Source organism: Notamacropus eugenii, chromosome 6 (genome assembly GCF_028372415.1).
Source record: "Notamacropus eugenii isolate mMacEug1 chromosome 6, mMacEug1.pri_v2, whole genome shotgun sequence".
NCBI classification, from domain to species: domain Eukaryota; kingdom Metazoa; phylum Chordata; class Mammalia; order Diprotodontia; family Macropodidae; genus Notamacropus; species Notamacropus eugenii.
In genome coordinates, this window is record NC_092877.1 from 33903334 (window position 1) to 33928764 (window position 25431).

General features: G+C 41.6%; 1 protein-coding gene and 1 pseudogene across 5 annotated transcripts in view; one reads left to right on the forward strand and one right to left on the reverse strand.

Moving 5' to 3' along the window:
- Positions 1-25431, forward strand: part of GALNT18 (polypeptide N-acetylgalactosaminyltransferase 18) — a 512574-nt gene that overhangs the window by 120489 nt on the left and 366654 nt on the right. The gene's annotated exons all lie outside the window — the stretch shown is intronic.
- Positions 15982-17053, reverse strand: LOC140510792 (matrix metalloproteinase-26-like; annotated as a pseudogene).

Below are 25431 nucleotides of genomic sequence, written 5' to 3' on the forward strand. Positions count from 1 at the left end.
GTCCCTTTCCATGCACAGTTAGTAGACTAGGAGAAGAAATGGAAAACTCTGGGACAAAGAAAGCAAAGCAACAGAGAGCTGCCAGATGTCTTCTTTCTTGCTTATGGAAGATCACGAGGGAATAATAGGCAGGCTGAAACAAGAGCAGCCATGCCCCTTGAGGATACCCCCTAGGAGACTGATATTGCTGGACAGCTGGCAGCTGCTTAGGTACTGAATCACAGGTTGTAGGGACCTTCATCCCATAGGGTCTTTGACCAATGAGTGCCTGAGCCTTGGGCCTGTGGTTGAGCTGGCATCTCCATTCCCTCCCTCCTTTGCAGGGTCTCCTAACCCAGGTTCTGACCTTTGTCTTGAGAGAGAAAGGGGGATTCTCATTGCCCCTTCAAGTCTAGAAAAGATTTCAAGAGCAGGAACCTTGTATTCTTTGCTCAGAGCAGAATCTATAAAGGAAGTCAGTAGGAAAATGGGCTTCATCTCAGGAGAGTTGGTTTTATAAACAACATTTCATGGGGCCAGTTCATTCGAATACATGCTGGTAACTTATGTATCCTCCTTGGGTTTAAATTCTTACTCTCCACACAGTCAAGCTCTGTGCAGGTTAGGCCTTGGGAGCCTGATCTACAGTCTCATGCTGGTTTGCATGCTGGGTTCTTTTTTTCATATTTATTGCTATCTTTTGTTTTCATGTTGCCTAAATTTTCCCCATATGCTTCTCCTACCTCCTTTCATAGAGCCATCCCTTATAACAAATAATTTTTGAGGAAAAAAATTTAAAAATATCAACAAAAACTGATCATACATTATAAAAAATGTGACAAAATATGCAGTCTTCTTCACCTGCAGACCCCCCACCTTTCATCATTAGATTCTAATCTCACTTTTCTCATTCTTTACTCCTCTGGTTTTAAGTGCCTTTGATTTAGTGGTAGCATATAAGCCCATGGCCCTTACAACATCCTCCTGCCTTCCCTGGTTTCAGGTTGCCAAGGCAGTGATACAGAGCCTGGCACCCAAGGAATGAGGGAGGTATTGAGATAAAATGAAAATTACACATTGCATGGGGAGGCTAAAAATCTGAATTTTAATCCTATCTCTACCACTTACTGCCTGTATGAATCTTTTCCACTCTAAACCTCAGTTTCCTCATCTGTTAAGTGTGAGAGATGAATGAGAAGTTATCTCTGGTCCCTTTACTGCACTAAATCCTCTGATATTCTTTCTGGGGAGGTGAGGATGAGACTCATTAGCAGGAACAAAGATCCTTGCAGTTCAGTGGGTCATTCCTTAGCATCAGGCAACGTAAGAAAGCAAAACAGGCAGCAGATTCTTATGTTACTTTTTGTGTCTTGGATCACAATTTTGTGGCTCTGTCCTTGGTGGAAGGTTAGTTAGCCTGGCAAAGAAAAAAATTTACAGGGGACATAGGATTATTGTTTCCATGGGCTGAAAAGGTTGTATTGAAAAATTATTATAAGTATTTTAACTCACATTTATAGAGCCCATTTAAAGTTTATAAAGCACATTACATATAGTATCTCATTTGAACCTCACCACAACCCCATGAGGTAGAAATTACTAATATTCCCATTTTACAGGGGAGGAAACTGAGGCACAGAGAGGTTAAATGACATACCTACGGTCACACAGCTTTTACGTGTGTGTGTGTGTGTGTGTGTGTGTGTGTGTGTGTGTGTGTGTGTGTGTGTGTGTGTATGATGGGATTTGGGTCCAAGTTTTCCTAATGGTAACTGCTATACTCTTATCTACCACACCAATAGTAATAACTGACATTTATTAAAACAATGCTTTAAGATCTGCAAAATATTTTACACACATTATCTCATTCAAGCCTTGCAGCAGCCCTGGAGCATCTTATTATCATCATTTTATAGATGAAGAAATTGAGGTTCAGAGAGAAACATCCGTAGTAAATGTTAAAGCAGAATAGGAACCCAGTCAGGCCTCAGAAGATAGACTAGGAGCAAGGAGTCCAGCTGAATGGGAGGTGATAGATGCAAGCTTTTTGGAGTAAGCAGGATTGCATGGAAATAAATAGCACCTTCCTCATGAAGTAGTGAGTTTTCTGTCAAATAGAGGAAATCACTTATTGGTGATATCAAGGGAAAGATTGTCCTATTGAGTAAGGGATCAGGCTAGGTGATCTCAGGTCCTTTCTAGCTCTGAGATCTATGATTCTTTGTTCCTTACCATTCCTTTCAAATTAGTAATATGTATGGAATAGTAGTAGAAAGTCCCATGTGGGTGACCTTCCTATTTATTCCTGAACATGGTTTCTCTAAATAAAATTAGCAAATACACAAAGGCTTCTTTTTGCAGTGGGGTTACACCTGTGTTACTTAACTTATTAGCTAGGGACAGAGCAACTCTTTGCTTGTCTCCATATCCACTTCAAAGCATCAGAGGATCTGACAGACCTGGCTATTTTCATCAAGTTGGCAACTCAAGAAGGAGACATGATGTAATTACAGGAACCATCTATCACTGGGAAGACCAAAGGGGCATCTTATCGGCTCTTCCAGAGTGAGGAGAGAGAAGGGAAGAAAACCATCCCTTTTATCTTTCATGGTCCTCTCCTGTCCGTTCTTAAACCATCTTAGTTTGATCTGAGGGCAAATACGCTTTTCCCAACTCTTGCCATGTCACTTTTCTTGGAGAAGATGCTGGAGGAAAAGAGTTAAAGTGAGTGAATTTCACCCAGAAAGAGCACCCATGTATTTTAAAGATGGGTAGCAGGAAAAATTTGTATCTACAGTCACATTTATAAATGCAGCATTTAGAATACGTCAAGAAGCTCCAAATGATCTCCTTGTCATTATTTGTCTGCTAATTTAAAAAGTGAAAAAATGCCAGTGGAAAGAAAATGGAGTCAGGAAAATGTGAAAATTGCCAAGACAAGCAGAACAGGGCTGGAGCTGGTGATTTTACATACCATGTGTGGAGGCAGATGTATGCCTCATAGGGCACCTGGGGACATTTGGCTAAGTTTGCTCTGTCTGAATGTGATGTTGGCTTATATTATTGTAGACTTGGCTCAAGGATGGTTTGAACATAGTCATGGATTGTGCAAAAGCCTACAAATACCATAGATACTGGCAGAGTGAGCCTGGCTGAGTCCTGCCTCAGTGAGAACTATCACGTGCTGTTGGTATGGCCAGTTGGGAAGTGGTTTGACCAGTGACTCTCTTGATTCCAAACTGGAAAGAACAGGCAGCAAACTGCAGCTGGGTGGCAGGCTCCTTTGTGTGTATATGTATGTAAGGGTGGCAAATTTACCAGCATTTCTTCATGTTATAGGAGACCGAATGGTTGTAGGAAAGATGTGAGTAGTGGTATCAAGTGTTCTAAGATTCTTGACAAAATTCTGGAATATGTTGCTAAAGGGATGGTGAGTGAATATCCAGAAAGGGTAACAACTATCACAAAGAGCCAGTATGGCCTCAGTAAGAACAGGTCATGTTGGATTAACCTCATTTTCATATTTGACAGTTACTAGGATGGTAGATCAGCAAAATAATGCATTTGCAACTTACCTAGATTTTATTAAAGCAGTGGTTGGAAACTCTCATGCTAGTGGGGAAATCAGTACTAGATAATACTGCAGTCAGGTGAATTTGGAACTGGTTGAACAACTGAAATTTTAAAAAAATATGTCATAGGTGAGAAGGTCTTCTGAGGAGTGAGTGCTCCAGAGATCTGTGCTTGACTATTCAACAGTCCTACTATTTGACTATATGAAGGCATGTGTAGCATAATTATCAAAATTTCAGGTTACTCAAAGCTGATAGAAGAGTACCAAATACATTATACAACAGTAGCAGAATATTTAAAGATCTCAATAGATTAGAATAATGGCCTGATGAAAAAGGATTTAATAGGGTTGAATATCAAGTCTTACATTTGGATTTAAAAAAGTCAACTTCAGAAGTATAAGCTGATGGAAGTGTAACTACATAGTATTTTGTCTGACAAAGATTTGGGCTTTTCTAGGACATTCTGTGAGTTTACTGTGTCATATGATAACTGAAGTAGCTATTGCAACCTTAATTTTCATTAAGAGAATCTCAATGTCCCAAACTAGGAAAATGATGGCTCCATTATATTATTCTTTGGTTATAACACACCTGATGTATTGTATTCAGAGAAACACACTTATGATGGGCATTAATAAGCAAAAGATACCCCAAATGGGGGCAGACAGGCTGAAAGGTCTTGTGATCATATTGTATGAAAATGGAAGTATAGATCCTAGAGAAGAGAGGACTAGGGAAGGGCAAGAGTAGCTGTATTCATGTATTTGAAAGGGGATGTCAGGTAAGAAGAATTAGATTGATTCTTGGGATTTGGACCCAGAGAGCAGAACAAGGAAAAGTCATGGAAAAGGTGTGGAAAGACAAATTTCAGCTCAAGGTATGGAAAATTTCCTAACAGTTAGAGCTATCCCAGAGTACTCAATGACCACTTTTGGGGATTGTTGTAGGAGGGGATATTCATGTTTGAGTTGGACAAGATGGCCTCAGAAGTCTCTTTCAAACCTGGGATTCTGCAGGTCTGTGATTCTATATTCTATTAGGTCAGAGTAGGGGATGGGGGGAGATAGGAATGAGCCAATATGTATAGTTAAATTCTAGCATTAGAATCAATGAAACTGTAACACATTCCAAGAAAAACAAAGAAAACAATTTAGGATAGATAACTGGAAAATCTTCCTCATAGTGAGAACTGTCCTCGAACGGAACAGGGTAACTTACAAGGTAAGAACTTCTACCTTATTTGAAGTTTCTGGACAATAAAGACCAAATGTATGACCACTGTATGATCCCATATTGAGTATTTTGCAGTGAGGATTTCTTCTGACTAGAAGCTAGCTTAGGTCCTTACTAGTTCTGAGAAATGACCTAAGCCAACTGAAAGACAAAATGGGAACTGGGGGCCTTCCTGGAATCCCCATGAAGATGGGTGGGTATTATGAGGATTTTTGTACTGGGCAACGGTTGGAGCAAGTGACTTGCAAGAACTCTTTCAATTCTCAGATTGTTGGATTCCATACATCTTCACTAGACTTGGCTCATAGAAAACTGCTTCTAAACCCGAGCTGTTTGCTGCTCTTGTCCCTCAGTGAACTTCCCATTTTCTATTGCTATGCATCTGTCAGTTCAACTCGGTAGAATGTTTTTGTGGTTGTAAGCAAGCTATTACTATATGTCTGCATTATCTTTGTTTAGGAATACAAAAGGTGGCAGGGAATAATGAGGCAGAAAGAGGCAAAGTCTTTCATAAATGGTGCGGAGAGAAAACATCTGAGTCACTGAAAGATGCCGTAATAAGAGGGTGATCAGATAGCATTTCTATTCCCCTCCCCTGCTCCCTTTCATCCATAACTTAAGTATTTGAAGTGCTGAAAAACCCAGAATACACACCATGTCAATGGCACAAATCAGGGTTATAAACAGCTGTCATAGAGAAGGAGGTGCTGTAGGAGAGAGTATCAAAAGATCTCCCTGGGTGCCAATAATAAATGTTCCATACCTCAGTTGGAATGAGGACTATACTCATGCCGTCTGTGGATGTTACATATGTCTCTTACTAAGTGAATATGCCCACATACTGGGAAACTTTCTCAGGGGAGACCTGGAAGTTTAAGATGGCAGTAGATTTGAGAATGAAGAATTCCATGGATCTTGAAGAAGGTCAAATGACATTAACTTAGTGAGGGACATGATTTCTTATGGTGGCAGGACTCTGTGGTTGCAGTTTCCAGAGGGACAGGATTTGTGGCATTGGGCAATAAACTGACTTCACAATGATGTGGTGGTAGGGATTGGCAAAAGAAGTTAATCAGAACAACTCTTTATCACCTCTGTCTCCAACAAAACGTAAGCTCCGTGAGGTGTCAAGGACTACTTTATTTTTTGACTTCACACGCCCAATGCCTTGTGTGTTGCCTAGCACATAGTAGGTGTTTAGTAAGTGTTTATTCATTGGTTGTTGGGAATCAGACTTATCCTTAAAGGTATCAGAGGATCATAGACTTAGAGCTAGGTGAATCCAAAGAGACTCCCTAGTCTAACCCCTCATTTTATGACATTGAGTAAATCACTTGACAACTGAGTTCCAGAGATGTAAAGTGATTTACTCAATGCCATGAAGGCTGTAAGTATGAGACATGATTCGAGCCCAGGTCTACTCATGCCAAGTCTAGTACTTTTTCTAGGGCACAACGTTGCCTTTGTAGCCTACTTAGAGAAGTGCAAACATTTTTCTAACCCTGTCGATACCTCACATTTTCTCAGTAGGGACTCACTGGCATTTTCTAGCCTATCATGATTTTGACATAGATTATCTTTGATTTCTCATTTTTCTATTTGACTCATCATTTCTTTTGGAGCCACGATTGTGGTGACAATGACCCACACTTTTCTGTATGTGACTGGATCTCCCCAGCAAAGGTACATACTAGTTATGGTGACTTTCCTTGCTGATCTAATACTTTTCTGGCTATCCTCACTAATAATATATTGTGGCTAGCAAGCAGCCATCCTCTGTCTATTGCTATGGGGCATCTGGGTCAAGTTATGCCTTAGCTTCTGAACATCTGACAGCAGGGCCCTGATATCCTCAAAGAAAAAGAACAAACAGAAATAAATCAAATCATGTTCTACCCCAAGGAGTCACCAGCAAATTTGTCTGAGGAGTAATAGGAAAATTCCTTTTCCAACAAAGTTGCCAGTGTTTCATTCTGATTGCCTTGGGGCCACAAATGATTAATATAATGTTAAAGTTGAAAGCAACATAAGAGGTCACCAAGTGATATTTGACAGAACATAAAAAACAGGAGAGGTGCCACAAAAATGGAGGAGGGCAAATGTCCCATTTCTTTTTAATGGCAGAGAACAGAGTCTGCAAACTGTGGGTGAGTGGTTTTGACAGTGATTCTTAGGAAAATTCTAAAGAAGTGGATGGTGAATATTTGGAGGGGGAATGTGATTACACAGAACCATCATAGTTTCATCAAGAATAGGTCACAACAGACTAATCTAATTTCCTTTTTTGACAGGTTTACTAAACTAATAGATGAGAGAAATTCTGTGGATATATTTACTTATGTAGTAATATTGTTAGATGGATTTGGAATGGTTTATTGGCCAAACTCTGAGATAGTTGTTACCGGTGTAATGGCAATGTGGCTAGTGGTCTCCGTGGAGTACCCTAGAGATCTGTGTTTGCCCTAGCCTGCTTAACATTTTAATCCATGATTTGGACAAAGGCATAGATACTATGCTCATCAAGTTTATAGATGACAAATCTTGGAGCAATAGCCAACATAATGGACAATAGGGTAAGATCCAAAAGGTTCTTGACAAGCTAGCATTGGGCTGAATCTAATGAGATGGAATTCAATGGGAATAAATGTAAAGTTTTGCACCAAGATATAAAAAATTACTTCACAAGTATAATATGAGGCAGACATGGCAGTTGTTCTGAAAAAAAGTTCTGGGGGAGTTTTAATGAATCCCAAACTTAGGAGTCAGAAGTATGATATAGCTCCAAAAGCTACTGTGATCTTGGATTGTATCAAGAGAGGCACAGCTTCCAGGAAAATGGAGGGGAGATTCCCATCTTCCCTTGTCAGACCTAATCTGGAGTAATTGTATTCATTTCTGGAAAGCACTTTTTAAGACAGATATTGATAAGCTGGAGAGTGTCCAGGGAGTTAGGATGGCAAAATGGTGAATGGCATTGAGTCTGTGAAATCTGAGCATTGGGTGAAGGAACAGGGTGTGTTTAGCCTGGAAACACTCAATAAGGGCATAGTAGCTGCCTTTAGTTCTCAGAGGCTGTCATATGGAAGAGGAGTTATTGACCCCAGAGAACAGAGACAGGAGCAATGAAAGAGCTTGGCAAAGAGACCAGTTTGGGCTCAAGAACAGAAGAAACTTCCTAACAATTAGAGTTGAGTGCTGAAAGATGGAATGGGCTGCCTCTGGAAGGGGCAGATTCCCCCTCCTTGGAGGTCTACAATCAGAGTCTGGATGACCATGTGGTGGGTGTATTTTAGCAGGGATTTCTTTCTAATATAGGTTGTACTCTGTAGTCACTCAGATCCCTTTCTGTTCTCAAATTTGGAGATCCTGAGAAAAGTTCAGTCCATGTAAGGATTTTAGCTCTTAGCCAGTGGATTATGAAATAGTTGAATTCTTGGACTCAGTCACTCATACTCCCCTGTCAGTTTAAAATAAGATCTATGGTAAAGTGCCTCAGACATCAGTGTTTGGCCCTGTGTTAACCACTGACTTGCTGAAAGGCTTAATGCCATGTTTATTAAATTTGCAAGTGATATAAACCTAGTAAGGATTGTTGACTCCTAGAATAAGTGTTATTATTATAAAATCTCAATGGGTGATGAAATGAAATAATAGTGATTAATGTAAAATCCTACACTTGGGTTCAAAAAATCAATCTCATAAGCATAGCGAGCCTGAGAGCAGTTATTCTATAAAAGATCCAGAAGTTTTAATGGACTGCAAGCTCAATGCAAGTGAAAAGTATAATATGGCAACCAGAAAAGCTAATGTGACCCTGAGCTACATTAAGAAGTTACAATTTCCAAGAATAAGGGAATGGATTCTGCTATAGCCACACCACCTCTGTGTAGTACTACGAGTATTGAGTTTAGTTCAGGATGCCACAGCTCCAGAAGGACGTTGGTAAGCAGGAAAGTATCTGAGGGGGGGAATCATAATGAGGAAGGGGCTAGAGTTCATTTTGCATCTAGATTATTTGAAGAAAGTGGGACTGTTTAGCGTAGAGGCGGGAAGACATGAGGGGTGGAGTGGAGGCATATTTGGTTTCTCTGAGTATTTGGGAGGCTGCCATGTGGAGAGAATTTCAATTTGTGCTTTTGGACCCTGAGCAAAGAACCAAAGATAATGAATGGAAGTTTCATTAGGATTGTTGTAGGAAAAAATAAACTTCCTAACAATTAAAGCTGTCCTAAAGCACAATGCATCCCTGAGGAAGTAATGGGTTCCCTTTGTTGGACATCTCCAAACAGAGACTGAATGAGAACCTGTTGGGTATGTTAGAGTGAGATTCTTTTCTGGATGTGGGCTCAACTAGATGGTCATTGAAGTCCCTTATGATTCTGAGATTTGGTGACTCTAGTATATGTCATTTCTTGTGTTTTAGAAAGGGATGAAAAGGTCAAATACAAAATAGCAATAGGGGGAAAGTTGGGTAGAGAGCAAGAATCAAGAATTTCCTCTCAAAGATTAGATGATGCTCCAAAGTAGACTTTAAACAAGTCAAACCCAATTGCCCAGTGGTGTCATTGGGAATTCCAGATAACAGAGTTCACAGTCTATTCCCAGCTCATTTCCCATTTTAGGAAAATTACTGCCTTGATCTTAATGTGTTCAGTGGATCAAAGAGCACCCTCCACCTTAGGAAACAGTGAGAAGAGGAGGTCTTACCCATAATTTCACAGGCTCCTTATGCTCAAAATAGGGGGTATCTCAAAAATCATAGACTTTTGGAATACTGTAGGTTACTTACTGTTCTCTTCCAGGGTGGAAAAATGTTGCCCCAATTTGACCAAAGGGAGAGGTTGGAGAAGTAGGTTTTTGTAAGGCATGAGTACAGAGATTGAAGAATTGGAATAAATAATAAAAGTTGACCTTTATATAGAGATATAAAGTTTATAGAATTCATTGTAATGTAGTTCCTATGTTATTATCCCATTTTCTAGATGAAGAAACAAAGGCTCAGGGTAGTTAAATGACATACTCATAGTCACCACATGACAGTACATGAGGTGGGATTTAATCAGGTCTTCTTGACTCTAAGTTCTAAGTTTAGTGTTCTGTTTAATCCTCCCCTTATTACACCCCAATGCTGCCTCCATATATGTGTGTGTGTGTATGTATATATGCACACAAAATATGCATGTGCACACTCATGTGCACACACACATGCACGCACATGCACGCACACATACACACATGCACATACATACATACATTCTGGGTCATCCACTCATAGTTGAGAGTTGAGACCCAGGGATCCTACTCAGGGATCATACTCAGATGACACTAAGCTAAGTATCTCTCTTATACACTTGTCATTACACTTTCTTTGATAGCACTTTCTGTTTCCCTCTAAATTAAGCAGGTCTGAAAAGGTATACATTTCTTGAGGAGGGGGTTTGGGAGGATAGGATGGGAGGGGGATTAAACCCAAGGGAGCACTTCTCATCAAGAAACAGTGAACACTGGAAAGGAGTTTTTCAAAGGTGAAATCCAACCAGAAAGGCTTGAATTCCTGTTGCCTGGGATACCCTGAGGTTTTTCCATCACACTGGAAGTTTCACCCCACCCCTCTTGCAATTGCTTCTTGATTCTGCCTCCCCCAGCACTTCCATATTCAGCTCTGTTGTCCTGTACTTGTAAAAATGGGATTTGGGGAATTCATAAGATTATAGACCTGGAAGCCATCAAGTCCAATTCCTTCATTTGACAGATGGAGAAACTGAAGCCCAGGAATATTAAATGACTTGCCCAAGGTCAAACAGGTGGGTGTCTAAGGTGGGATTTGAACCCAAATTCTTTGCCTCTGGAGCTAGGGATCTTTTCGTTGTACCATGTTGTATTATTTGAGGGCACTTGGTCATGAACAGACTATATTGGATTTCCCCAGCTAGATTGTAAACTCCCCAAGGGAAATAGGCATATCACCTATTTATTCTTTTTGTTAAAACGTTCATTCACTAGGGGCATCCAGGTGCATAGATCAATTGGATACACCTTTAGTAAGCTCTCCCTGAGTACAGAGAACCATGAAACCTGCTGAGGATCCAAAGATCAATGAGGCGAGTCTAGCAGTCAGAAAGAACCAAGACACAAATAACTCTAACACAGTAGAGGATAGGATAAGTGTAGAGAGGTGTGAGTGCGTTGTGACAGCTTGCAGAAGAGAAGGATGAGGGAAATGGCATTTCATTGGGCTTTGAATGATTTCAGCAGATAAAAGTGTAGGAGGAGAGAGAGCAGCATGTGAGCAGAACCCCCAGGGTGAGAAATGCAAGGCAAGGACAGGGGCTACTGCCTTGACTGGACCATAGAGCAAATGGAGGGCAGTAATGCTTGATGGCACGGGAAGGGCAGAATGGTGCCAGATGGTAGAGGCCTTGGAATGTCAGGCTAAGTAAAGACTTGGGATTTTATTCATCAGTTAACCAGAGGGAGCTACTGAAGCATATTCAGCAGAAGAATGACATCATCACAATGGTGCTTGGGGATACCATCTTCCTTCTGGATCACAAGGTCTTCTCTGAGAGATCCCCTTTGATATTTAAGATGTAGGGTGAGTTTGGCTAGGAGGCACAGGAGAGCACCCTTAATCTTGACAGTACAGGGGCCCTGACTAGTATGGGAATGGAGAGGGAGAAGGAAAATCTCATTTAGTACCAGCCAGGTCTGACCGTATACCTCAAGTATCTAGTCTTTGATATGACTCCATCCCCTATCCCTAGAGTATGGTGTCCAGGGATTGGAAGTTCCCTGGTAGTCCTTTTACCCCAGATCCTCTGAAAAAGCAGGCTAAGAGGTGTTATGTATAAAGTGCTAGACCCAGAATCAGAAAGGTCTGGGTTCAAATCCTACCGTAGACACTTATCCTGGTCAAATTACTTAATCTCTTGGAGTCTTAGTCTTTTTACCTGTAAAATGGGAATACTAAAAACATCTTTTTGTAATAGGACTTCCACAAGGATCAGATGAAATAATTCATGTAAAGCTTTTGGTAAGTCTTAAAGCACTCTGTGTAATGTCCACTGCTATAATAAACTCTGTTGCTGAGGGCTATGGGATCAGTAGTTGGTGGTTGGGGCTAAAATAGATAATGATGTAAAAGCATGTTTGTCATGGCTTTGAGAGGTGATTTCTCTTCCCTATATTGCATCCTCTCCTGCACTGAAGGCCCTTAGTGTACCTTCAAGGATGGGTGGAATCACTCTCCTTTCATTCTTCTTTGGCCCCCAATCCACACTCATCCATTGGTCTGTATTTTCCACTTCATTCTCCCATCTCCCCTTCCTATTCTCTCTTAACTTCCTTTTCTGTAATGTTTCTCTGCTGCAAAGATGGAGCCCAGCCCAAGCTAATCTGTCTCTCAGCACTGTGTGCTTGGCAGCCTCTCCCCAGTGCCTCCCTCCTTCCCACACTCTCCTCCCGTGGGTGCCAAGGAAAGTAACACTTGACCCAAGAAGAATGAGCTGCCTTGCCCTGCTCCAAGCAATTCAATAACTGACCCAACCTCCCCCATTCTCCTTCTGGCTTTTTTTCTCACCCAAGGGGAAGATTATTCTGTGTCCCACACCCCACCCCTTGCCTAGGGTTTTCTTTACTTGCTGGCTAAAAATCAGCCTTGTCTCAGTTGATGTAAGACACTGATTCCAAGTTTTGTTCCTTCTCTTCCTGTCTTCCCTCTCTTTATTCCTTCTTTCAATCCTCCTTCCTTTTTTCCTCTGTCCCTCCCTTTCTTCTTGTATCCCTCCCTTTTTTCCTCCCTCCTTTCCTTGCTTTCTCCTTTCTTTCCTCCTTCCCTTCCTTCCTTCTTTCTGTCCTTCCTTCCTTCTTTCCTTCTTAGAAACATTTATTAAACGCCAATTAATGAGCAAGGGGCTGAGTCACAAGATTTGAGAGTAGGAAAGGCCCTCATTGGTTATGTAGTTTAGAACACATACCAAAGCAACCCCTACTAAACACGTAACTCCCATCCCAGAAGGAAGCCCATTCTATGATTGGACAACCCTAATTAGGAAGAAGATTTTTCTCGTATCGAGACTAAATTGGCTTCTCAGCAACTTTCATTCATTGCTCCTAGTGCTGCCCTCCGTGGAATCTAGTCCAACCCAGACAGAAAAGGAATCCTTGCTATAACATCAGTTAATCCGCAAGCATTTCTTTATGTGTCAAGCACTGGAGATAAAAATCCCCAAGAAGGAAACAGTCCCTATTTTCAAGGAGATGACACTTCAGTGGACAGGTGGTTCCCCTCCCTTTGCTCAAAGACCTCCAGTGAATGGAGTACCAACCACCTCTCAAGGCCACCCTTTCCAGCTCTAATTGTTAGAAGTTTCAACTTCTATCCATTGGGATGGTTGCTGAGGATTGAGGCAAAAGTGAAACATACTCTGCCCTCAGGGAGCTTCTTTTCATGCCACCCTGACTCCCACTACATCATGATCCTGTGTTGTATGACTTATCTATTTTATCTAAATGTGCACAAACCCACATATCTGCATGCCTATGTGGAAGGCTGCTCACTTGGCTGGCAATTTACTGAGAAGTACTGTTTGGTAACACAACACTTTGAAACACAGAATCCTCTTGGGCAGAGGACAGAAGTACATCTCATGGCTCTTTGGTCACTGGCTCACCAAAGAGATTGAGATGATGTAATGCTTTCTAACCATCTCCCCTATCTCCCCCATCCCCCTCCTGTCCTTCCATTCCCTCTACCTTCAGTAACGTTGTACACACATATCATGGGACAGCTAGGTGGTATAGTGGATAGAGCACCAGTGCAGGAGTCTGAAGGACTTGAGTTCAAATCTCACTTCAGACACTTGATACTCACTAGCTGTGTGACGCTGGGCAAGTCACAACCTCAACTGCCTCATCCTGGGTCATCTCCAGTCATCCTAATGAATATCTGATCATTGAATTCAGATGGCTCTGAAGGAGAAGTGGGACTGGTGACCTGCACAGCCTTCCCTCACTCAAAACAAAGTCAAGTGCAAATCATGTCATCATTTCTTTGATGACATGGTCTTCTTCAGGACGAAGGACGAACACATATCCATACATTGTTATGTTGGGTTGGCAAGTTGGATAGGAGTCAAACCTTTAGAGCATCATGGAACCCCTTGGTAGCGTGGCAAAAATAAGAACCTCTTGGAGTTTGATACCATGCACCCCTTTGGAAGGTTGAGGAAGTCTATGAACCCCTTGTAAGAAAAATGCTTTTACATGCATAAAATAAGATGGATGGAATAGCAATGGTAACAAATTCTATTGAAATAGTTTTCAGTTGTTTTTTTTTCAAAACCAAGTTCATGTACCCTAGGTTGAGAACTCTGAAGTAGGATATCTGGGAGAGCAAATCCGTTTACTGGGGAAGGAAGTGGTATTCAGAAATGAAATCCTATTCTTAGAGACCTTGTCATGAGGACCAGCAGTAGATGTGTCCCCAGAATTACCATTCTACCCCTTGTATCCTAATCAAAACTGGAAAGCTTTTTCTTCCTCTGTGGGAGGAACATTTTCCTGGGACTCTCTGGATAGAGGGTACAGCACATTCTTTCTTGCAGCAGTGAGTATTTCAAGACTGCCCTTGTCTTTGTCTCTAACCTGGCTTCTAAGTCATCTTCTCTATCTGTCTAGGTTGATGGATCGTCCCTGTGGGAGCCCATGAGCCAGTCAGCCAGGCAGAAAGGAGCCAGGGAATGGGCAATGGAAAAAAGAAGTCTGCTTTTCTCTTGACTCCTTTCCCTCCCACATTCACACCAGGAGCTGGGAAGAAGTTGGTTATTGCCCGTCACTAGCAATTCCTGCCTCTGTATATCTTCCAATGTTTTTCCAGAAGGACCCATAACTCTTAAATAGATCAGCCTGCTTCCTCTGTCTCCCTTGTAATCTTTATACCAGAGGCACCTGTAGCATGAAGAGCCCCAGTTAGCTTTTGACAGGGGTGGGTAGTGATCAAACCTTTTGATTTTAACTCCTTACCTGTAAAATGGGAAATATGGCTACCAGAAGACCTCAGAATTTCATTTATTAGAAGCACTCAGGCTCAGGTCCCAGATTAGCTTTACCCCCAACGAATCAACAGACATTTAACACCTACTATATGCTACACATTGTGCTAGGTACTTGGGATAGATGCAAAGACAAAAATGAAGCAATTCCTGCCTTCAGTAAGCTATCAATCTCTTGTACCATGGTTACATGATAGTCATGTTGAAAGGCTAAGATTCTTTGACCTGAGAAGCAGGGCTCTGCCTGCAGAGATGCACTTGTACATTTTCCCACCCCTTGTGAGTTTCTAGAGTCAAAATGAACTTTTAATATCAGTGATTTACTGGAAAGAACCCTGGGCCTGGAGACGTCACCCGAATTTAAGTACTAGATCTACCATTTGCCACCTCTATAGAATTGTGCAAGTTGATGCTTCCTTTCTGGGTCTCAGTTTCCTCACAGGTATAATAAGGATGTTGATAGATCAATTCTTTTTGTGTGTGTGTGTTAGGGTTTATAACGTGCTTGATGTATATTTCATTATTTGAGCTTCACAGCAACCCTGTGAAGTTGGTGCTATTATTATTCCAATTTTATAGACAAGGAGACTGAGGCCAAGTGAAGTTAAGTGATTTGCCCACTGTCAAATAGCTACTAAGCTTCTGAGGCAGAATTTGAACTCAGGCCTGTTTGATTCCAAGTCTAACATTCGATGTAAAAGGACTACCCTTTCCAGGTCAGGTTTCAGGAAAACCAGGATCTGTACCAGTATAGGTCACTACAGCCAAGGAGGAGGACTAAGCCTATTAGTCTGGAAGCAAGGGTTTGTTTTTTTTTGTTTTGTTTTGTTTACAAATAATATGTAGAATTTATTTACATACTTTAAAAAAAGGCAGTAGAAAATGGACATTCAGCTTCATATTTAAAATAATCCTTTGTGTTCTCTGTTCAGAGTTCAAATTCTAAATTAGACCATTCTTTTCCCCTCAATACATTGGATCTGGTCTCAAAGGTAACATGGGAAGCATTTCTCCATGAGTTATTGGTTTGCTTCCTGGGCCTGAGGGTCTTCCACTTTCTGTGGAAAAGGATCCATGTGCACCAAGTCTAGAACTTCAGATGATGGCCTTTTTTTCCCCTTAATAAAGGGTCTGGATACCTATTATATCATCATCAGTGAGCCTGAAGAATTTTGGGTCCTGCTATTGATAGTTGGGGAACACGATGAGTCTGAATCCTGGGAGTGTCCCAGGCCCAGGGCATGGCGTGTCTCATGAACAGAAGAGGTTGATTCCATCATCATAATAGGACCATTCTTTACCACTGTCAAAGTGGATTGCTCCTTGGTAGTCAGGAACTGAGGCAAAAGCATGAGCTAGGATGTTTCCTTCTCTATCAGAGGGATTGGCATCTCCATGATCTCCAGCCAGGAAAACAAACTCAGCGTCAGAGTATTGTTTATACACTTGTCAGAACTTCAAGGACGTCATGCTACTCCAAACTTCTGCTGCCTTCTGCAAGATCTTTTCAACTGCCCTACGATTCGTGCCCCTTGAATAGTGGATGTTCCTGTAGGTTATGGGGTTATTTCTAATTTTGGGCTTCTCAGGAAAAAATGAATAGTCAGCAATATCTCAGATGCCACATCAAGGCTGCCTTTGTGGGCTCATCCAACCACATCTGCTTCCAGCCTGAGGAAATGCTACAAGAAGCTCAATTGATCCTCCAGAGTTTGGTACTGGAATTCTTCTTTGGTGAAGAAGAATCGATGAAAGTAATCTTTAAAGAATTCCAAATCATTGAGGATAGTTGTAGGGAATCACTGGAAAGGACAAGCAGCAGGGCAGGAAAAGAACAAAGATGAGAAGAGCAGACAGGATGATTAAAGTTCCTTCCAGCTGTACTGTGGGCTACGTCTGGAAGCAAGATTGAAGAATGGGGAGTTAGAGACCCTGAGGTCTTGGCCTCTCTAGATTCCTACCCTCCTTATCGAATGATTCAGGCCAATCTCTAGAGCACAGAGGAAGTCAGACTTTCCATCCAGAATGGCCAGTGTAAGTTGTCACCTCTTCTGAGGGAGATTGCAACTGGGCTACTCAGGAAATAGGAAGCCAGCCAACTAACCTGTGAAAAAGTGTGAATGTATGCCCTCCTCGTCGAGAACTCTTAGAATCCCCATGTTCCTTGAACACTTTTGTCTCAAGTACCGCCTCTTGCATGAAGCCTCCCTTCATCCCCTTACTTGTTAGTGATCCTTCCTTCTGTTTACTTCAAATGATTCTGTTTATTTCTCTAGATGTTTTATACCTCTTCTCCATTAATAAGTAAGCTTCTTGAAGACAACCTATTTTGTTAGGCCATTGTATCTCCAGAGTCTAAAACAATGCCTTGCCCATAGTAAATACTTAATAAATGTTTGTCCCAAAGTGTGGCCCTTAAAGCAATGACAGGAGAGCTGACTTCTCTCTTTCCTTTCAGAGGTGTGCTGTGGGTGTAGAACACTGGTTGGTTGGTTTTACTGGGCTGAATTTTTCCCTTTTTTAATTTTTATCATGAGGGTAGGAAAAGGAGAGAACTATACTAGGAAATGAAGGTGATATTAAAAACAAAAACTTTCAATAAAATAAAAACTAAGCTAAATTCTCATTGGATGAGATTGGATTAGATTAGAAAGAGGAATGGGCACACACAGCTCGGTCCTCTTGGGACAGAGGGCAGGAGGCTGAGAGAGCCAGACAGACCCTTGGGACTAGGTGGATGCTATGGTGGGCACTCACCATGGTGCTGAAGTTTTTCTGCCTTCAGATTTTGGACAAAATCCAGACTCTGAGAAGAACATAGACCTTGGAAGGAGACAGAAATGAATGTATATGTCTGCTAGCACCTGTGCTCTGTTTGGAAGCCAAGGGTAGATAAACCCTAGGTATTTACACGGTTCACAAAGCATGTTTGGTCAGGAGAGGCAAACAGGCTAGTGAGCTCCTGGTGGATATACAGCTAAATCCACCCAGAATTAGTGAGGTCAATTTGCTTTGTAAGGAAAGAAGGAAAAACTGACAATCCACCTTCCCAGTGAGCTCAGGAGAACTTTATCTGGGGTTGTGACACTGGGTAGTGACCACACTCCCCTGACATCTATCACAAATCTATCATTACCCTTGGGAAGAGGACTAGGGACTAGATTCTTTCAGAAATAGCAATAAGACAGGAAAGAGTGCCATTGTGTCAGGATTCCTAGTAACATAAATTTAAGCATATCACAAGATGGAGTCTATCTCCCCAAATATGAATCAAGGCTTGAAAGACTTCAATTTAATTCAATTCAATAAGTATATATTAAGTTTTTATTGTGTTCCAAGCTCCTTGCCGCTTTATTCTCTGAGAGTACAAAGACAAAGCTGAAATAATCCCCACCTTCAAGGAATTTGCAACCTAATGAGGGTAATAGTATGGATATACATCAGTCAATAATTATTTTTTGAGTCCTTACCCTATTCTGGGTACTGTGCTGAATGCTGGGGAGGTGAATACACAATATAAACTAAATTAACATACAGTAGTTGGGATAAGGGGCACAGATAGATACCAGCTGTGGGAATATCAGTGAATGTTTCTTGTAGAATGTAGCATTTGAGCTGAGGCTTGAGTTGAACTAGGATTTCAGGAGGTGGGAGTGAGGGACAATAGCATTCTAGTCATGGGAGACAGTCTATGCAAAGCCATAGAGGAGGACTGTGAAATGTCATGTATGGGGAACAGTAGATGTACAAGTCAGACTGGTCCTTCAGCAGTAGCTGTGATCCTGGTCTCGATAAAAAGCCTTATCCAACTCAGGTTCCCCTTTATGCATCATCATGCTTAGGTGCATACTTAGATACATGCATATTCAGAGTACAGAAGTGGCCTCCTTGACTTCTTACTGGCAACTGTTGAGGTCCTGGCAGCAGATCCCAGTGGGAAAGGGAGGACTTGGGAAACCCTTGTTTTCTCAGTCTCAGCCAAGTGGTAGCACTGTGCCTAGAGGAAGGGGTGCCCCATTATGGAGCTGCCACACAGCCTACCAAGGTCACTTGTCCTCTTAGAAGTCTGTACTGGCCATACTGTCAGTACTCTTGACCTTGGAGGACTTCCGTGGTTGCTCTGTCTGGCTTCAACATGTCTTGTGGCATGCCATAGTCCCCAGGTACAAGTGGCATAGGCCCTAGGAGCAGAGGTCTGCCCTAGAGGTCCTTGCTAGTTCTATTTCCTTGCACTCCTGATGCAGAACAATCATTCCATTAGCTGAGGTTGCTGTTCTCTGTTACTTATGGTCCAACTGGGTGGTTTTGATGAGACCATCTGGCTTCAGTGGGCAGGTGTCAGCCCAGCCTGCCAATGAAATGCTGGGGAAGCTTTTTACACTCCTTCTCCCACCCCATCCCTACCTCCCACACACCTGGCAGCATTCTCCTAAAGAGGCCTTCAATGCCACATCCCTATATCCTAAGTGATGGCTGTGCTCAGAATACTTGAGAGTCCTTGGGTGGCATCTGCTTCTAGTGAGAGCATGTGAAAACCACCAAGTCTGCATATCACTGGTCACAGTAGCCAGCTCAGTTGCATTTCTCCTGGATCAGCGGCCTCATTCAGTCCTTCAAGAAAAAGCTAGGAAATCCACCATGAGTCCAGTTGGAGCAGCTTACAGCATGTCTATTTGAAGGATGATGCTCGCAACACTTTCCCAGTCACCAGTGGAGTGAAGCAGGACAGGGTGCCTGCTCCCATGCTTTTTAGCATGGTGTTTTCAGTAATGTTGTCAGACACCTTTAACATAGGAGAAAATGGCACCAAGCCCAGCTACCACACTGGTGGTAAACTACTGAATTGGAAAAAGCTACAAACCAAGATGTATGTGGAGGGAGTCGGTGTGTGACTTTTTGTTCATGGATGATTGTTCACTCAATGCAGCCTTTGAAATGCAACACAGTATGGATTATCTGCCGCTTGTGCTAATTTTGGGCTAACCATCAACACCAAGGAAACAGAAGTTCTTTTTCCACCAGCCAGCATTGCACCACTGACACCTGAAACTATTGGTTACAGTAAATGAAAAAAAGTTTAATCTGTGGCTAAGTTCACTTACCTTGGCAGCATACTTTCCAGGGAGGTCCACATAGATGATGAAGCTGATGCATTTATTGCCAGAGCCTATCTCAGCATTTGGGAGGCTCTGAAATAAAGTGTGGGAGAGAAGGGGCATTAGGCTGCCTACCAAACTGAAGGTCCACAGAACTGTTGTGCTGACTTCACTGTTGTAGACCTGTGAAGCCTGGATAGGCTATCAGCACCATGCAAGAAAACTGAACTGCTTCCACTTGAATTGTCCTAGGAAGATTCTGAACTTTATGTTGAGGTACTGGATACTAAGGTTCTCTCTTGAACCAAAACTGCCAAGCATTTAAACTCTACTGTAGAGAACACAACTCTGATGAACTGGCCATGGAACCCAACTGCCAAATACGTGCTTACCCAAAAGACTATTTTATGGAGAACTCACACAAGGCAAGCACTGACATGATGGTCAGAAGAAGTTGAAGGACACTCTCAAGGTCTCTCTGAAGAACTTTAGTATGAGTTGTGAGAAGTGGGAAATGTTAGCACAGGACCACCCAATATAACATGCCAGTATCAAAGGTGTCGTGTTCCATGAACAAAACAGAATCATGTAGTACAACGGCAAATGAGATTTGCAAATCCAGAGACATCTCCATTCCAAATGTTCATCCAGTATAAATCCTGCAGTTAGCCCTGTTCTACTCTGGGTTTCCTTGAAGGTATTTTCAGTCCTTTTCAGATACTGTTTTTTTTTTTTCTGTTGCTACAGAACAAACATGCTAGCTCCAGAAGTGCCTCTTATTCTTATCCCTAAACCACCCAGGCACATATTTTATGTGCCATCTGGGGACTGGTGACATTAATTATCTGAGCAATACCTGTTGATTAATTCCAAGTCTCAATCAATTGGCTCATTTGGCTTAGTTTCTGTGGCAGGGAATTCTGTAGTTTACCTGGTTGGAATTCAGAGGCTCCCTATGGCAGCTGGTGGCACTATGGTAGTAGAAAGACCAACCTCCACCTGTTTCCTCTTGAGTTTCATGACTTTGACTTTGAGGTCTATGAGAATGGAGACAGCTGTTTGCCTTAGTCTATACATATAACAAGAGACAGGCCCATGGTGAGCATTGTCCCTGGACAGGGCCAACCCTACTTCATAGGGAGGGAAAACTCCTTCCTTCCTTAAGTTTTGTTTTTGACAGAGGAGAAAAGAGAAATTGAATTCTTTCAGAAGTACATTCTGACTTATAAAGGGTTTTTTGGTGTATTTTATTTTGTTTTTAGTTTTAGAGGGTTTAAATATTTCATGCAGTGTTGCTCATGGCTTGGTCTCTCTAATTGGATATCCTAAGTGCTGTTCTGGGTCTATTTGTAGTGCAGTTGAGTGAAGAACATGAAGACATTTGCTTAACAAAAATGTGCTTAATTGCACAACCACATATGACAAAATATTATTTCTTATACTGAAATGAATATACCACAGCAGCTTGTTGATATCAGAGATAAATTTTCTGTGTGCATGAATACCTGATATTTTTAAATGAAATGACCTAAGCTAACAGGTGACATTGGTTTTTCAGATGATTCCTTAGGCCATACTGGAAAGCATTTTTCAGCTGTTTCAGAAGATGTGGATTTGATTTTTTTCCTTTTCCTCCCACTAGGCATTCTCTTTAACCCTTACCAGACCCCAGAATTTCATTTTAGGAAGGGAAGCCAGAGACAGTCTTGTTCAACCAAAACCCCCCAAAACAAATTCTTTTGACAACATTCCTGAAACGTGATTATCTAGTTTTGACTCGCAGATCTCTAGTCGGGGAAACTCGTTATAGTTCATGTAACTTTTGGATACCTGTAATTGTTAGGAAGTTTTCCTTAGACTATTTGGCATGATCTGATGAGGATTCCCAGACTCGATCAACTCCTTTCCCTAGCCCCCAGTATAGATTTAGATATTTCTAGGAACAGTAAAAAGAGTAAATATGAAGCACTGTGGTAGAGAGAAAAGATACTGACTCTGGAGACATTTGCTCTGGTTTCAAATGCTGACTCTAATACTACCTGTGTGACCCTTAGACAAGTCATTGAACCTCCTTAGAACTCAGTTTCTTATCTGTAAAAATTAAGGGGTTGGTTTAGATGACCTCTGAGGTCCCTTCTAGCTCCATGATGTTATGATAAAAGCAAGGGACAAAGGAGGAAGGCATAAGGAAAGGAGCGTAGTAGGTAGGATGTAGTAGATGTTTAATAAATGCCTGTTGATTGATTGGTTGTTTGATGATTGTCCTTCTGAATAGTCCCTTCTCTACTCCTCATTCTCCAGATGGAGTGCTAAAAGACCTCATTACGCAGGCACTGCTCTGAACCCTCTGAAGATCCCAGCAGAAAAAGGAACCTGAGCTTCTGGATTCCTGTAGCTTTTCTGTTCTCTTCTTTGCAGCAATACATTCAAAGCTTAAGGATGCTGAGATAAAACCATTCTATCAGGCTGATGGATGTAGCATTCTGACCATATCTGTGATGATAAGGAACTGGCTCTGAGTGTGTAATGTGATGTGCAAGATTCTAATGTTTGCTTTGCTGTTGTCTGAATTCATTGACCTATTCCCAGAATCCTAGAGTCTTATTTTGGGAATGGATCAACAGGAAAGTGTGGCTTCATGGATACTGTGTTGGGGGGCTTGGAGGAGGGAAGGGGTTCCAAACCTGGAAGTCATTTAATCTCCATCTATTTCAGGCACCTCTCTAGGACTACAGAAGTAGTTCTTTCTTCTCCTTATTCTCCTCCTTCTTCTTCTCCTTCTCCTCCTCCTCTTTCCCTTCTTCCTCCTTCTTCCCCTTAGCCTTCTCCTCTTTCCCCTTCCCCTTCCCCTCTTCCTACTCCTCCTTCTTTCTTCTCACTTCTTCCTCCTCTTTTTCCTCTTCCTCCTTCCCCTCTTCTCCTCCCTTCTTTTTCTTTGTCTTTTTCTTCTTCCTCTTTTTCCTCTGCTTCTTTTTCTTTCTTTTATATTTCTTGTTTCTCCTTCTCCCTGTTCTCTTCTTCCTTTTCTATCTCCTTCTCCTTTAACAGAGACTGACAAAATCCTCAAAGATACAAATAGGATTGCATTGAAGAAAGGAAAGGGATAGGCCCTGCCTTTATGTAGCTCACAACCCATCAAGGGAGATAATATGCGAACAATTATGTGCAAATAAACCACGTATAGGATAAACAGGCAAAAATTAATGAAGGGAAGACACTGGAATTAGAAGGTTGGGAAAGACATCCTTTAGAAGGTAGGATTTTTGGTGGGACTTGAAGGAAACCAATAGGTGGTGATGAGGAGAGAGAGCATTCCAAGCATGGGGGACATTCAGTGAGAATGCCTGAAGCAGAGAGATGGATGTTTTATTCAAGGGCCATCAAGGAGGACGGTGCCACTGAATTGAAGAGTACATGCAGGGGAGGGGAGGGGAGGTATAAGGTATAAGATACCTTATAAGACTGAAAAGTTAGGGACCTGGACCTGGGATTCCCCTGATATAGGAAACGCCCCCAGTGAAGATATTCCCTTTACCAACATAGTTCATCATCTTCTCTGCAACTTAAGAGTCTTACAGAGTTGCCTATGATACTTAAAAATTAAGTGATTTGTTCAGGACCACAGAGCCAGCAAGGCACGCCATCTCATTACTCCAGGCATTTTCATTGACTGTTCCCTAGGCCTAGAATTCTCTTCCTCCTTATCTCTACCTCCTGGCTTCCTTCAGGCCCCAGTTAATCTCCTACCTTCTTTGAGGGGCTTTCCCAATTCCTCTGAACTCTAGTGCTTTCACTCCAATGAGTACCTCCAACCAATACTCTCTGTATCTTTTTTGAACATAATTGTTTGCATGTTGTCTTTTGCATTTCTTTGTATCCCTAGCACTTAACAGAGTGCCTAGTACATTGCAGGCACTTAACAAATGTTTATTAACTGACAGAGTTTATTTTTGATGAAATTCAGATAAATAAGGGCCTAGATGCTCTATTGTCATTTTACATGTAATGGTTAGTGATGTTATTTTGGTTCTTTGAGAACAAATGACGATGTCCAACTAATGGTTGAAATCCCACTATTCTGTAATAGACGTTATCATTGTTATTGACATGCTACTAGATAAGCTAGCTTTTATTGGGGCATAATTGAAAGCATTACTTAAAAATGATCTACAGACTTTGTGAAAGACCTGGGGCTTCCTGTTCAGATATGGATTGGATTAAATGCCCTAAGATCCCTTCTAACCCTGAGATCTGGTAGTGGTCTAGGTCTCAACTAGGGGTGGACAGACTGACAGATGAGGAAGATAGTTCTTGCCATAAGAGAGACTAAGGAGATAAGATGTGTATACTTAATATAAGACTAGTAAAGCAGTGTAGTGAGGAATCAAGGACTTGGAGCCAGGAAGACCTGAGTGCAAATTCAGACAAAGACACTTACTAACTGTATGATCCTAGGTAACTTCTATCTGCCTCATTTTCCCTACCTGTGAAGTGAGATACTAGCTACCTACTTCCCCGGGTTGTTTTGAGGATCAAATGAGATAATATTTGCAAAGCACTTTACAAACTTTAAAGCATTATTTAAATCTGTTTTTTATCATTAAAAAGATTGTGATAAGGGCATAACAGAAATTCAAACAAAGTCTTATGATTTAAAGATCATAGATTGAAGGTTTTAGTATAGTGGAAAGAGCACTATTGAAGTCACAGGACCTGAATTAAGGTTCCAGCTCTGCTATTTATTATGTATGTGACATAGGGCAAGTCATTTCATCTCTCTGGGCCTCAGTTTCCCCATCTATTAAGTAAGGAGACTAGATGACCTCTAAGATTGCTTTAGTTCTGCATCTGTAATTCTATGATTCTAATTGGTGGTAGGAAGTGATGGGATTGAGATGGGAAGAAATAGAAACTCACTAGGAAACAAACTAAAAGTGACATTTATATATCACTTCAAAATGAGTAAAGTGCTTTATATTCTCTCATTTGAATGTCACAATAATCCTGTGAGGGCAGAAACTATAGGTATTAATATCTCAGTTTTACAGATAGTGAAACTGAGGCATAGAAAAGTGAAATGACTTGCCAGTGGTCTCACAGCCAGTATCAGAAGCTGGAGTTGAACTCAAAGTCTTTCCATTTCTAAGTCCAACAGTTTATCCAGTAGGTTAAAGAGGCATCATCCTGATTGTGGATTTATGAGTCACAACTCTCTCCCTCCCCTGAGAAAAAACTAGCAAAATGTTTTACCAGGGACAAGTGTGGTAGGAGGTACTTATAATGTACCCATGTAGGGAGGAAAGCCCTCTGGCACTCTGGAATAATACTACCCTGTTGAAAGTTTGGCTACATAGGAGAAAAAATACGTTGTAGAAGGTGTTTCCAGTTCCCTGTAAATTATTGACCTTGGGGTAAAATCCTTGCTACCCTGCCGTAGTTTTATCTTGTTGTGTCCCTGCTTTTGAAGGGAGAGAATCCTAGCCTAGCAGCCAGTCC